The sequence below is a fragment of the Canis aureus genome, chromosome 14 (assembly GCF_053574225.1).
Source record: "Canis aureus isolate CA01 chromosome 14, VMU_Caureus_v.1.0, whole genome shotgun sequence".
Taxonomy (NCBI): Eukaryota; Metazoa; Chordata; class Mammalia; order Carnivora; family Canidae; genus Canis; species Canis aureus.
The window spans coordinates 24,203,939-24,218,546 of NC_135624.1; the positions used below are offsets into that span (position 1 = coordinate 24,203,939).

The 14,608-nt window shown below is 43.7% G+C and overlaps 1 long non-coding RNA gene across 2 annotated transcripts in view; it reads right to left on the minus strand.

Moving 5' to 3' along the window:
- Positions 1 to 12,604: 12,604 nt before the first annotated feature.
- LOC144282865 (uncharacterized) overlaps positions 12,605 to 14,608 on the minus strand; it is a 49,748-nt gene continuing 47,744 nt past the window's right edge. For both annotated transcript variants that reach the window (XR_013351278.1, XR_013351279.1), the window contains exon 3: positions 12,605 to 14,379. This is a non-coding gene — a long non-coding RNA (uncharacterized LOC144282865). The remainder of the gene's footprint in view (positions 14,380 to 14,608) is intronic.

Below are 14,608 nucleotides of genomic sequence, written 5' to 3' on the forward strand. Positions count from 1 at the left end.
GCGAGGTGGAAATGCCAAAACTACTACAACGGACAGCAAAGGGAGGGATAAAAGGCTCGGAGAAGGGGCGCCTGGGTAGCTCCGTCAGGTAAGCCTCCGGCTCTTGGTTTCAGCTCAGGTCATGATCTCAGGATCGTGGGTTCGAGCCCTGAGATGGGTCCAGGCTCAGCGCAGAGTGGACCCTCCCTCTCCCTCCGCCCCTCCCCCTCTCTCTTCCCCTCCTGCTCAGGCACTCTCTCTCTCTAAAATAAATTAACAAATCTTTAAAAAAAACAAAAAACCAAAAAGGGCTAAGAGAAGCAGCCTTGCTAGAGTGGTTATATTGCTTATGCTGGGCTCACCCTAAGGTGATCCCAATGAGTCACACCCTTGTATACTCCCCTCCCCTGAGTACAAGTGGAACATGTCACTTGCTCCTAGCCAGTGGTGAAGGGCAAAGGTGATGGGTCAGTCACCCTGGTGATTCTGTTACATTATATAATACTGCCTTAGCCTCCCCAAGGGAGAGATTCTCCTGCTGGCCTGAGGCAGCTGCCGCGTTGTGAGAGGCCCATGCAGCAAAGAGCTACAGGCCACCTCCAAGAACAGAAAGCAGCCCCTGGGGGACGGCCAGCAAGAAAATCAGGATCCGAGTCCTACAGTGGCAAAGAACTGAATTCTCCCCATTACCATATGAACTTTGAAGAGGATCCCAGGCTCCAGATAGGAATGCAGCCTGGCCAACAGCTTGACTGTGGCCCTGGGAAATCTGGGAAAGGACTCAGTTAAGCCATATCCAGACTCCTAACCCTCACAAACAGTGAGATAATAAATGTGGGTTGTCCTAAGCTATTCAGTTAGTGGTGTTGCTATGCAGCAGTATCCACTACCTAAGGCCAAAAAACCTGCAACCAATGAGGTTCCATAGGAGGACCCAGAAGACACCTCATTTACCAAAGCAATAAGCAGGATGTCCACGGGGCAGGGCACCAGCATAGCCGGCCAGCTCAGCAGTGGTTACCCTGTATGGGTCGTGACTGACACTGCGACAGACCCCCTAAGAACGAAGGGGATGACCGATCCTTAAAAAACAGAGACCATGTGGCAATGTGGAAGCATTAGAAGCAAAGTGGTCACAATTGCCATAATGAGTGGCAAGGTTGAAATGTGGTCCTATAAATATTCCCCTCGGCTGGTTGGTGTTTTGTTTTTGTTTTTTTTTTTCTTCACGTAGGTAGGTAGCAAGGAGGGGAAAGATTTTTAAATCAAATAGCAAAAGGATATCATGGCCCATAAAAGGTAAAATTTCCCAGTCAGATATGTACATACAGAAAATGTTACCCTCCTCGCAAATATTAGGGAGGCCGGTAACAAATGGTTCTGCAAGGCGGCAATTCTAACTCCCCCAACATAAATAGCACTTGCCCTTGCCACTGAGCAATCAGCTCTTTGCAAGACTGTATCATAGCAACATTGAGCCGGAGAACTTTCAAGAGTATTGAAACGTCCTTCTGGTGGCTACAGTTGTCCTAGCAGCGAGATGTAACAGAAAGAAAATTCTCAGCTGAGTGGTCAGAGGGCCGGATCTCAGAGGCCTAAAGCTACCACTAACTGGATGCATGACCTTGACCAATCCCTTGATTTCTCCGAGCCTCGATTCCCTCGCCTGTAAACTGAGCACTTGAACTATATTCGCTCATTCATTTATTCATTGATTCAACAAATATTTGCTCAGCATGTGCTTAGGCATCAGGCTCCGAGCCTCTGTGCAGGGAAGGAGGGGTGAATTAGACAATGTCCAAGGTCTTTTTCAAATCTAACTGGGGACTTGGAATGGCACATCTATAGAGATAAGGACGCATTTCCCAAAATTAGCATCTCCCACATGGCATCCACATGCCATCTCATAGCCAGACCCTCGATCCTATTGTTAATGACCCTTTGGCACATTCCCTCTCTTGGTTAAAAAAAAAAAAAAAAAAAAGAACTCAGTTCAGAGTCTTCCCCTCACCCCCTGAGAAGAGGTCACAGTGGCAAAGAATGAGGAGGGAGGCGCATTTGAGGAGGCTCACTGAGTCAGCCAGACTCCTCCCGTCTTCCCTCCCTGCAGCCCGGGGTTCCCCACCCTCCTCTCTTCTCCAGAGAGGCACGCCCCCTCTGCCACTCTGCTGGCCACGAAGCTCATTACCATTTTGCACACTCCAGCAAACGGAGCTTTGGAATCTCACTTGTCCTCTCAGCAAAATATCAGATGAAAGTGGAGCAGATTTTAATGCAAAGGACAATTATATAATTTGTCTGAGTCCCAGCACAGAAATGCCACATGACTTCACTTCTTCCCTTTTGCACTTCTCCCTCACAAGCCACAGAAAGTAATCCCACAGCCTAGAACCAAGCCCACACGTAACCTTTGGGCCACTGAGGATGCTTTCTTCTCATGCTGAGAGGCTGTAGCACGGCTCCAAAACAAAATTCCTTTTGCTTCTTGTCACTATATTGAAGAGTTTAAGGGGCGCCTGGATGACTCAGTCAGTTAAGCGTCTGACTCCATCTCAGCTCAGGTCTTGATCTCAGGGTTGTGAGTTCAAGCCCCATATTGGGCTCCATGCTGGACATGGAGCCTACTTAAGAAAAAGTAAAATAGGGATGCCTGAGTGGCTCAGTCGATTAACTGTCTGCCTTTGGCTCAGGTCATGATCTTGGGGTCCTGGGATTGAGTCCCGCGTTGGGCTCTCTGCTCAGCAGGGAGTCTGCTTCCCCCTCTCCCTCTGTTCCTCCCCCCTTTGCTTGTGCTCTCTATCTCTCTCTCTCAAATAAATAAAACATCTTTAAAAAAAATAAAATAGAGGGCTCGAGATTATAAGATATGTATAAATATATACACATATGATTATACCACTGTATGTATATATAAATTATATATATGATTGTTAAATTATGACCCCCAAATGGCCACCATTTTATGTTCTATCCCTGACCTAAATGTATTCATAAGCCCCATTCCACAAGGGAGCAGGAACTCATGAGCTGAAGGCTTCTCGGTCCTCTCCAGCATCTTTCAAACTGAGTCCCTGGGAGGGGAATGCTGGTCTCGCATGCTTCCTCTGTGATGGACACTGGAAACAATTTTCATCTCATGGTGACCAGAGAGGAACATGCAAGTCTCCCCAGGGAGTGCCGCTGGGTGAGGCTGGGACCCTGGAGCCCAGTATGGACATGTCCTCAGGCATAGGAGTCCCTTACCGTCCTTTGAGGCATTGAACTGCTACCACATCCTGAAATCTGTAATCATGGCCCTGTGCCTCCAGTTAAGAAGGCTCTAGAACACCAGTCCAAAACCCAGGCCTCTGCTGGGCCCACAGGTATCTCAGGTTCCATGTCTCTCCTACTGTGTTAGTTTCCTAGGGCTGCCACAGTACATTATCACAAACCAGATGGCTTCAAACAACAGAAGTTTATGCCTCCATATTTCTGGAGGCCAGAAGTCTGAAATTAAGGACCACACTTATTCCAAAGCTCTGGGCTCAGAAGGAAGGAAGACTCTCTCCTTGCCTCTTCCAGCTTTGGGTACCAGTGGCCTCCTAGACCTGTGACTGCAACCTTCCATCCCTCCCTCCTCACATGGCCTTCTCTGTCTCTGTGTCTCAAACCTCGCTCTGCTCTCTCTTGTGAGAACACCAATTTCTGGGTAAAGGGCCCACCCTAAGTCTGTTATGATCTAATCTCTACATCCTTAACTTGATTATATCTGCAAAGACTCTGTTTCCAAATAAGGTCCCATTCACAGGTACAAAGGTTAGGTCTTGGTCATATCTTTGGGGAGGGGGTGCTCAATTCCACCCATTGTACTTTGTGAGGGCTATGAGAAGACTAAAAAGCTGTCTGGAGTTTCTAGCAAACCCCCCCATACCTGCTTCTCTGTCCCTCTGCAGCTACCTTTCTTCGCTACTCTGAGGCTGAGACAGGGAATCCCGGAGGAAGCATCACTAAGCAGAGTTATGAAGTATAATCGGGAGTTGGGAGCGTTGAGGGGAAAGCGTTTTCATTCAGAGAGCAGCCTATACAGACACAAAAGTGGAAGGAATTATGGCAAGAGGTTTGTGCAGCCAAAGTGGAAGCTGTGAGGCCACAAGCCTCCAATGATGATCACCAATAACTCCTTGCCTCTCTGTGCACATACAATGTTCCCCCCACCTGCCGCCCCCTTGCATCTTCCCACCTCATGATTTGCCTTTTCCTGTAGAATGTGACAGAAATAATGCCTTCCAGTTCTCGTGTTAAATCTGAAGATACCAGGCAGCTTCCTCTCTGGCTCTGAGAAGCCAGCTCTCACCTTTAAAGAAGCTCAGCTCCCTGAATGAGAAGATTCCTGGTGGGAAGAAAGAGGCCAGGTGGAGGAGCAGGGAGGTGCCAGACATGTATGTGAGGCCTTCCCGGACATTCCAGCCCAACCCAGGTGCCAGATTGGATGCAGCTGAGTGAGCAACTTCCAGCCCATACCATGTGGAGCAGAAGGACCTCAAAGCCAAGAGCTGACTGGATTCTTGAGCCACCCCCCACCCTCCTCAATCCCGAGAAATAATAAATTACTGCTGTTTAAGCCACTAGGTTTAGATGACGGGATAGATAGCAATAGGTAATTAAAACGCATTTCATTTCATTTTCAAAATAACCACACAAGGAAATACTTTCTCTCTCTCTCTCTCTCTCTCTCTCTCTCTCTCTCTCTCTCTCCATTTGAGGAAAATGAGACTCAGCAAAGCTTGAACCTGCTCAAAGACGGGGAGGTACGAGAGATTTTAAGAAACATCCAAGATTGAACTCAGCTTTTACTGGTCCCTATTCTTTTCACCAGATATGAAGAACAAGCCTAGTATTCAGCTAAAATGCTGGGTACAGACAGCCCTTATTCTGATTGGTCTGGTGTCTGTTCTAATTAGTGAAGGCCTATTCTTGACTAGTTATTAAATGTTTGGAGTACTGCCCTTGACTGAGAGCAGGAAGGCAAGAATCACAACCAACTTTGAAAAAATGTTGGAAGTATTTCAAGTTTATATAAAACACCCCCCGGCCCTGCTTTCCTGGCCTTACCAACAAACCTGGCTTGCTTTGGATGTATCAGTACCTGAGGCCAAGGCACAGAAGTGACATCTGGTCTTCCCATGTGTCCATGGTGAATCTCCAGCACAACCAGAAGCAGTTTTCAGTGGGCATACCCCACAGGCTGAACAAAAAATGCACGAGGTAACAGGTGCACATTTCCTTTTCCTGTCCATATCCTGCCTTTTTCTCCTTTGGTTTCATAGTTTTTGCTGTCGGGTTTATTACTTTGGAATGCCCCTTGGAGTATTGTTCTGGAGTAAAATCACCTCATTTAATTCAATGTATTGCTCTTGGAAGCAGATTTTATATCCTATACTTGATGCTGGACAGTAAACAAGACACTTCTATTTTTCCCAATCCTACTTCCCTGCCTCCTCATGTGTCTCCATGGTTAAGGGGGCTAACAAATTTATAACACGCCCCATCATTTATAAAGACTTGGCCTGGAGCCTGGATGGAGAGAAAAGAGAGATTTCTGCAAACATTTATTCCATAGACTCACAGAAGAGAAGGCAATGAGCCAGTTATGCTTGGATGGTTGATTCAAGTGTTTAGTGGATTGTTTCCCCATGCTAAGTGATCCAAAGAATAAGGTACAAATTATTTAATTCGCTGACATTTTCAACAACTCCATTCTGTACAAGAGAACTTTCCATTCTACACAGCAAACCAAGGGAGGACTGAACTTTGAATCAGAAGGACAAGTGTGCTCTTCTCAACCCATTTACAATAAGACTTTCACCCTTAGGTCAGCAATGGCATGTCAAGGTCACCAGTGCCTGCACCTAGCCAAATTCAACAATGGATTTTAATTCTTACCTAAGCATCTCAGTAGTAGTCATATTGTGGATCCTTCTCCTTATGAAATACTTTTCCCCCTTGGCTTCTGGGTCATCCCACATACTTTGTTTCCCTCCTCCCAGTCTGGCTTTTCCCTCTTCCCTCTCTTTTATTGGGCTCTCCTCTTCTTCTGTCCTTTGTATGTTGGTTTACCCCACAGCTCAATCCCAGCCTTCCAGTTTTCTCCGTGTGATATTATCCAGTCCCATGGCTTCAAAGGCAGCTTATATGCTGCTAACTCCCAAATCTTACCTTCAGCACCAACACTTCTCTAATTGGGAATCTCAAACCCAATGTGTCCAAAATGGAATTCCTAATTTTTCCCCTTAAAGCTGCCCTACTTTTAGTCTTCTCCAGCTCAGCAAATGACACGACCATTGTGTTCAGACCAAAACCCTGGAATATTTCTTAAATCTTCTTTCTTTCATACTTCACATTTACTAAACCAGCAAGTTCTCCAAACTCTATCCCAAATCTGAATTCTTGTTACACCTCGACTGCTACCATTCTCACTAGCTTCATTTTTGCCTTAATTATTGCAATAACCTCCTGTAGGTTTCCAAAATTCTCCACTCCTCTTGGTGGAGGATTATACTTCCCCCACTCCACTGATACCAGGCTTAGCCATTTAACTTGATTTGGTGAATGAAATTTAAAGAAGTGATGTGTGTCATTTTCAGGCAGAAGAGTTCACAATTAGCATGTGATTCACCATAATCTCTTTTGTCTCAGCCATAAAACCAGTAAGATTCCAGATAGTGAAGATGATGTGTGGCAGAACAGAAAAACATGAAACATTGTTACTACAGCATTACTTAGCCCATCCTGACTAATTTGACTAGCAGTTTGACTCCCTAGTTCCACACCACTGCCCTCCCTCACCACCTGCCCAATAAATTCTCCACATAGTAGATAGAAGCCATTTTGAGAAGGTAAATAAGATCATGTCATTTCCCTACTCAAGGTCTTCCAAAGGCTTCCCATTTAACTTAGAACAAACTTTTTTATTGTTCTCATCTTGTTCTATAAGCCCCTTTGTCGTTAAGTCCTAGCCCATCTGACAGCATCTTTTGCCCATCTTCCTCTTGCTCACTCTTCTTAGTCCACACTGGCTGAGATGATTGATGTTATATGTCAACTTGACTAGATAACAGGATGCCTGGATATTTGGCTAACATAATCTGAATGTGCCTGTGAAGATGTTCCTGGATCACCATTTGAATCAATAAACTAAGTAAAGGAGATGGTCCTCCCCAGTAATTGATTGAGAGGCTAAATAGAACAAAGAAAGTAGAAGAAGGGAGAATTTTCCCTTCTCTGCCTATTCAGCTGTAACATTGATCTTCTACCCTTCAATTGGGATTTACGCCATTGGCTTTCCTGAATCTCAGCCCTTTGGACTCAAACTGAACTACACCACAGGCTTTCCTCAGTCTCCAACTTGCAGAAAGAAGATTGTAGGACTTCTCAACCTCCAAAATCACATGAGCTGATTCCTTGTAAAAAAATATGAAAATGTATATACATATACATACATATGACACACACACAGGAGAGAGAGAGAGAGAGAGAGAGAGAGAGATCTGGTTGGTTCTATTTCTCTGGAGAATCTTAACTAGAAGGTTCTGTTCTACTGTTTCTTAAATATGCTGAAAACTTAACCACTCTACACACACACATACACACACAAACACACACGTGCTGACATCATAATTCTCCTGAAGAATCAAACCAACCAAACCAACTTACCCTTTACAATTCATTCTAACGAAGTCCACAATTAACAAGTTCCACCCACACACAAAGAGCTTCCAGTTAGCTTTTAAGAGTCCCATTTTAAATGTGAGCATCAGCCAATGATCTCAAGGAAATTCTTTAACTTGAAAAATAGAGGTCAAAATATTAGGATTAGGGAAAGCAACTGGTAGAAAACTATGCAGGAAGATAACAGATTGAAAGGAAATTATCATTAACATCCTCAGAGAAGTAGGAGAAGTTATTGTATTTATTAATTTAAAAAAATTCTATCAAAAATAAAACAAGTATAAACCAAAAGAGAGTTCTTAGAAATTCAATGAAGTAGAATGAAAATTTCAACAGAGGAATCAGAAGATAAAGTTAGGAAAATTTCTTAGAAAGTAGAGTGAAATGTAAAAGAGAAGGAAAATATGATAGAAAAGAAACTTTTAAAATCAGTTTAGGAGTCCTTCATCTGAATAAGTAGTTTCAGAAAAAGAGAATGAAAAAATAGAAGAAATGAAAATACAAAAAAAATTTCAAGAAATTTCCCAAAACTGGAGGGCATGAGTTTCTAGATGGAAAGAGTATGTTAAATAACTAGTACAATAGACAAAAACAAGTCCATACTAACATTTATCACCATGAATTTCCAGAACAATGGGGACAAAGGAACAATATTAAAGGCTTCCAGAAAAGCTAAAAAGGTCACTCAAGAAATCAGGATGACCATGGATTTCTCAGTGGCCACACTAGAAGCAAAAAGATAATGGAGCAATAACTTCAAAGTTCTATAGAAAAATAATTTCCAGCCTAGAATTTCATACCAAACAAAGTTATCAGTTTAATGTTAGGGTGGACACAAACATTTCAGACATGATAGGTCTCAAAATATTTGCCTTTCATTCAGCCATTCTCAAGAAGCTATTGGGAAGTTCATCCAAAATTAGAAGGTAAACCAAGAGAAAGGAAGATATAGGGTCTGGGAAATATAAGAATCAATCCAAGAAAGAGCCAGAGGAATCTCAGGGATGAAGATGAAGGGAGATCCAAGAAGAACAGCTGCACATTGAGCTTAGAAAGAAAATAGTTCAGATTGCAATAGCTCAGAAGAGCACGGAAGACCAAACAGATGGCCGTATAGAAATACCTGATGTGAGTGAATGTGCTGAGAGGAGATTTAAACAACTGAGAAGAGAGTTTGGGATGAATTGGGGTTAGAAAACAAAGCAAGGGAGGGAAAAAAAACAATACAACTGTTAACTCCAGGAAAACCTAATGGTCATACAAGAAAACAAAAATAATCATGTCCAGCTGTGAATAACGTTTATATAGACAGGATAATATGCACAGTAAATATTAACTTAAGCAAAATTATGAAATAACAGTAGCAAGAAAATGGGAAGGTGGAAGGTCAGGAACTGCACATGATAGAGCACAGTGTGGGTGGTTAAAGAGAGCTGACACAGTGGCAAGCCAATAGATAATGCCTGAAGCTGAAAGAAGAAAAATGAAAGTAGTAGTGTAATCATAATATAGAGATAAGGAGATAACATCAAAATAAGCATCTAAAGTAGCCAAACATGTTGATTCTAGAAAGCAGGGAAACGGTGGAGCAAGGAGGAGCTGCTGTATTTTAGAGTACCTTGTGAAATTATTTGACCCCTCTTATGGACTGAATGTCTGTGTCCCCTCACATTAATGTGTTGAAGCTCTAATCTCCAATTCAATCGTATTTGGAGGTGGAGCCTTTGGCAAGCAATGGTTTAGATGAGGCCATGAGTGTCAGTCTCCATAATGGGATCAGTATCCTCATAAAAAGAGGAAGAAAGATTAGTAGGTCTCTCTCTCAATCTCTCTCTCTCTCTCTCTCTTTCTCTCTCTCTCTCTCTGCCATGTGAGGACACAGCAAGAAGGGAAGCCAGAAAGGAGCCATCATCAGAAACCAAATCTGCTGGCACCACGATCTTGAACTTCTCAGCCTCCATAACTGTGAGAAATAAATGTCTGTTGTTTAAACCACCCAGTCTACGGTATTTTGTTATGGTAGCCCAAGCAGACTAAGACAACTCCTAAAATTATGTAAGTGCATAACTTTGATGAAAATGAAAGCTACATTTTAAAATGATCATGCATCAACAGTGAATTAAAAGGATGGTTTTAATTTGGCTTCCCTTTGTTATGTGCACACATAGACACATAGCACCATTTGGGCAATACATTTTGCAAAGCATCTAAATGCATGAAAATATTTCAGGGAAGTGTTAATGATGGCCTGGGCCAATCTGTCTGTTGTAAATAGTTCTCAGGAAAGTATACTAATTAGAGCTAGGATAGGCAAATGATACAACAACCCGTCAATCAACAGCACTTGCTGCTCAACTATTGAATATGTAGCAATAGATAGTCAACATTCTGTGGGGTAAACAACCTAGTGTAAGATAGAGTTTCTGGCACTAAAGCTTTTATTATTCAAGAAAAGACATGGGACATAAACTTCTGTAAAGTTAAATGGCAATACAAATTTATAAATAATGACTCATTAAAAAGGTAAAAAGATGCCACAAGATAATGCATGATTTTTGTTAAATATATGCGAGAAGCTATAGCTGTGTTACTGTTTAGAAGAGATTAGGATGCAGGGGAGGAATCTCAGAGGAAGGATATTAAAAGTAGGTCTTGAGGGAAAGGCTGGACTTGAATAGATAGGGAAAATGAGGAATTCAAAGTGTGGACCCAGGAGAGCAAGATGTGGTTTTGGGGACTGTGCAGAAATTATGGGATCTAGAGCCAATGCATTTGAATGAGTCTGCTAACCAGAGTGGGCAGGCCAAGTTTTAGCTTTGGCCTAAGAAAACCCACATATTCAGAAAAAAATCATTCCATCACCCACGGTGAGGCCAAGAATGCAATCAGGTATTCTGTGAAGATGTGTATCCATCATGTCATGAGATCAAAAAAACCCCGGAGACAGTTTCTGATCCACGTTACAGGCCCAAATTCTCTGTAAACAGAAATTGCCTCTTATAAAAATCATTAATTAGGACATTGCCTCGATTCTATTGTGAAAGATAAAAATATGTTCATGGACTTCTCTACTAGGATGAAAGCAGTAGCGATTTATTGGGAAGACTATTCTCCAAGGGTATATAAAAATGTAAGGCTTACATATTTATAAAGTTCAAATGTATTACCTCTCCAACGGTGAAATAAACTAAAGTAACCTCTGTTCAGACAAATAAATAGAAGAGGCATGTAAATTAGCAAAAAGTAATGGTCTGCCATTTATGAGAGCCCTTGGAGCCCACAATGAAAAATAGCTAGACAGTGGAAAGTCCGAAGTGTTTTCTATATGTCGCTCTTACCAGACAAACCTACACATATGGTTGTCACTCAAACAACAACAACTTCCGTTTTGGTTTGTAAGTAATTAAGGGAGACCTGGGGGCAAATATAAGAAGACAAGCCACATCATGAGGCTGTGACCTGTTTATATCCAGTTCCAAAGAGCAAGTAGCTGTAGCCACGAGTGCCCAGAAGAGGGCAGACAAGAGCTGCTCAGGTGGAAACTTCCTTAGAAGGACATCCAGTTGGTACCAGTCAGGGAAAACCATCCTTTCCACCTGCGCAGTGAAGACCAGAATCAGCCCAGAACTGACTGGTGAAAGGGGTGGGGCAGAGAGAAGCACTGGTGGGTAACATGGACCAAATTTGAGACCGATGAAGAGTCAGGCCAAGAAGAATCATAGAGAAGCCAGAGAATGGAAAATAAAGACAGAGGCCAGGAGTCAAAAGGATCTAGACTTTGGTCATAGAAAATCTGATCATGCCACTCTGGCTCAGAAGCTTTCAGTAGCTCCCTAATTCCATAACAAAACCCAAACTCCTTAACTTAACATTCAACGTTGCCCTCACTTTACGATTTACTGGAATGTTGTTGTTTTCTTTTTAAGATTTATTCATTTTAAAGATAGAGCATGTGTGTGAACAGGAGAAGGGGCAGCGGAAGAGGGAGAGAATCTACAGCAGACTCTGAGGACAAAGCCCAATGCGGGGCTCAATCCCATGACCTATGACACATGATCTGAGCCGAAACCAAGGGTCAGATGCTCAGATGACTGAGCCACCCAGGCGCCCCAGGACTTAACTGGGTTTTTTTAAATCACACACTCAAGATTCCAACCAAACCAGAGGTGACTTCCCTCTTCTGTGTCTTTGTTCCTGCTGTTCCTTCATTCATTCATCCACACATTCAATGGCCACTACACACCAGTGAGGGAGGGATACAGGATCGATAAGATGAAGTACCCACTTTTGAGGAGCCACCAGGAAGAGACAGACAGTGATACACAGAGACAGGTGCTACCGTGAGAATAAGCAAGGGAGCTAATGGGGTGGAAAGAGGAGTGGCTAAATCAGGCCATCAGAAAAGACTTCCTAGGGGAGGGGACTATCTCCCTGAAATGCCTTTCTCTCTCCTCTCCACATGTCTAAACTTCAGTGCCTGCTAGAGAGCCATCTGTTGTTTTCATCTGTCCTCCCACCTTCCCACCCTCCTGGTAAAAGTATCCCCTCTCCTCCTTTGGAAACTGCTTCTCATTCTCTTTTCCAGATAAGCTTAGGTGGCACAGACCTGGTCAGCCATATTACTTCAACCCCTTGTCCATGGTCATTGGCCTAACGAGTATCCTCCACACCAATCACATTTCTTCTCTGGATATTTTTTCTTCCCTTTTGGCAACAGAGGGGTTAGCTCCCTCTTTCTCCTGGATCGGAAGCCTTCACAGTGCATTCCAGAGCTACTGGTGTCATGTCCCTTGCCCCATTGAGGATTCTGGGAGAATGAACTAGAGAGATAGAGAAACCTGACACTATGAAATCCTAGACTCCAGATGCACAGAATCAGAGCTGGCCTGGGTTGAACTGCATGTAATAAGAGCCCAACTCCAGGACTGACCCAAAGGGGAGTTTATTTTTCTCAGGTGGCATCTGATTGAAAGGCTGACAGGAGAGATCTGGTATGCAGGTTCCATGGTGACCGCAGAGACCCAGCCCTCTCCTACCATTTTGACTTGACTTGACTCATCACTTGACTCTCCTTCTCATCTTCCAGGATGATTCCTGCATCTCTGGGTGTCATATCCACATTCCAGGCAAAAAGGACAAAAAAGCATACGCCAGCTAAGTGTGAGGATTCTCAGATGGGCCAACCTGTGCATGCCTACTTCCATCAGAGAAGGGTCACGTGACCACCCTAGCTGCAAGGGAGCCTCAAGAGCTGAGCGCTTTTAGTTGGGCACACCGAGAACATGGAGAGAATGTACATCAGGTAGGAAACTGGGTGTCTGCCACAACTCCCCAATCGCCTTGTTTGCCTGTGTGAGTCCACAAATCCTCCTTTTTGCTTAAGCCAGTTTGAGATTGGTATTTATAACTTTCAATAAAAAGCCATGACTAATACGCCTGCCAAACGCCACCGCCACCACCTGATCCAACTATATCAGAATAATCTTGACTTCGATTTCCAGTTGGAATACGTGCTTTTCCCACAGCAGCCTGAGGCAAGGCAATCACAAGGACAGGGTTAATCCCACAGGTGGCCAAAGCAGGCAGAAGGACGCTGCGACATGATTGCTGGAATGAAATGCCCCTCACCCCCTTGCCTGGCCTGCGGAGGACTAAGGAGGGGCCATCTTTCAAGCCATCAGTAGGATGAACCTCTACCCAGGCACTGTTATCAACCCTGTCCCCTGAGCCCAGCGATGCCACCAGGGTAGAGCAACAGCCCTAGGTGCCACTAAAACACTTCCATACAGAGTGGCACCTCTATGTGATGGGACACTACACCACAAAGAAGAGAAGGGGGGAGTTCTGTGTGTAGTGATGTGAAACACTTACCAAAAGGCATTAACGAGGGGGGGGGGGAAGCAATTTGCAAAATGGTGTATATATAGGAGATAATCATTTGTGTTGAAAGGAAGAAAAAAATATGTGTGTGTGTCAATATTTCCTCCTGCTTAAAATATCTCAAGAAGGATACACACTACAAGAGATTGGTGCCATTTGCCGCCTCCAAACTGAGGAACAGAGAGCCTCAAAAATAGGAGGGAGGTGGGCAACCAAGTAGCTCAGTTAATTAAGCACCTGCCTTGGGTCATGATCCCAGGGGATCAAGTCCCTCATGAGGTTCCCTGCTCAGCGAGGAGTCCGCTGGTCATTGGCCATGGCCATTGGCCTAAGGAGTATCCTCCACACCAATCACATTTCTTCTCTGGATTTTTTTCTCCCCTTTCAGCAACAGAGGGGTTAAGTCTCTCATGGGGTTCCCTGCTCAGTAAGGAGTTCATCGGGTTTTTTCTTCCCTTTCGTCAACAGAGGGGTCAAGTCCCTCATGGGGTTCCCTGCTCAGCAAGGAGTCTGCTTCTCCTTCTGCCCCTCCCTCCTGCTCATTCTCTCTCTCTCTCTCAAATAAATAAATAAAATCTTTACAAGAAATAGGAGGGAGGCATTTCTTCCCACACCCTTTAAACCTTTTGAAGTCTGGACTTTGTGGAATCTATCTAAGCCTACTTGCACCTATTTGGATCTTGAAAAAGAATGAAAACACGTTTCTTAAAGTAAATGCCTTTGCGGTCTGTGGTGGTAATGCCTAGTTTTTTGTTTGGTTTGGTTTGGTTTTCCAAGGCAGAACAACAGGAAGGAGGAAGCTGGCAGCCGGGACTGCAAAGAAAAAAAAGAAAAAAAGAAAATTAGCATCCACTTAACAATAAAATAGAAATAATATCTTTTGATTAATGGATGCTTTTTTTCATATTACTCTCAAAGCCTTTACAAACTTCGGCTCACTCATCCTCTCTCTTTCTCTTTCTACAAGGTGTGGAAAAATTGATTGAATTCCTTTCTGCTCAGGAGTAAGGACAGGCTTGAAGAACCCAGGCTGGGAGCCTGG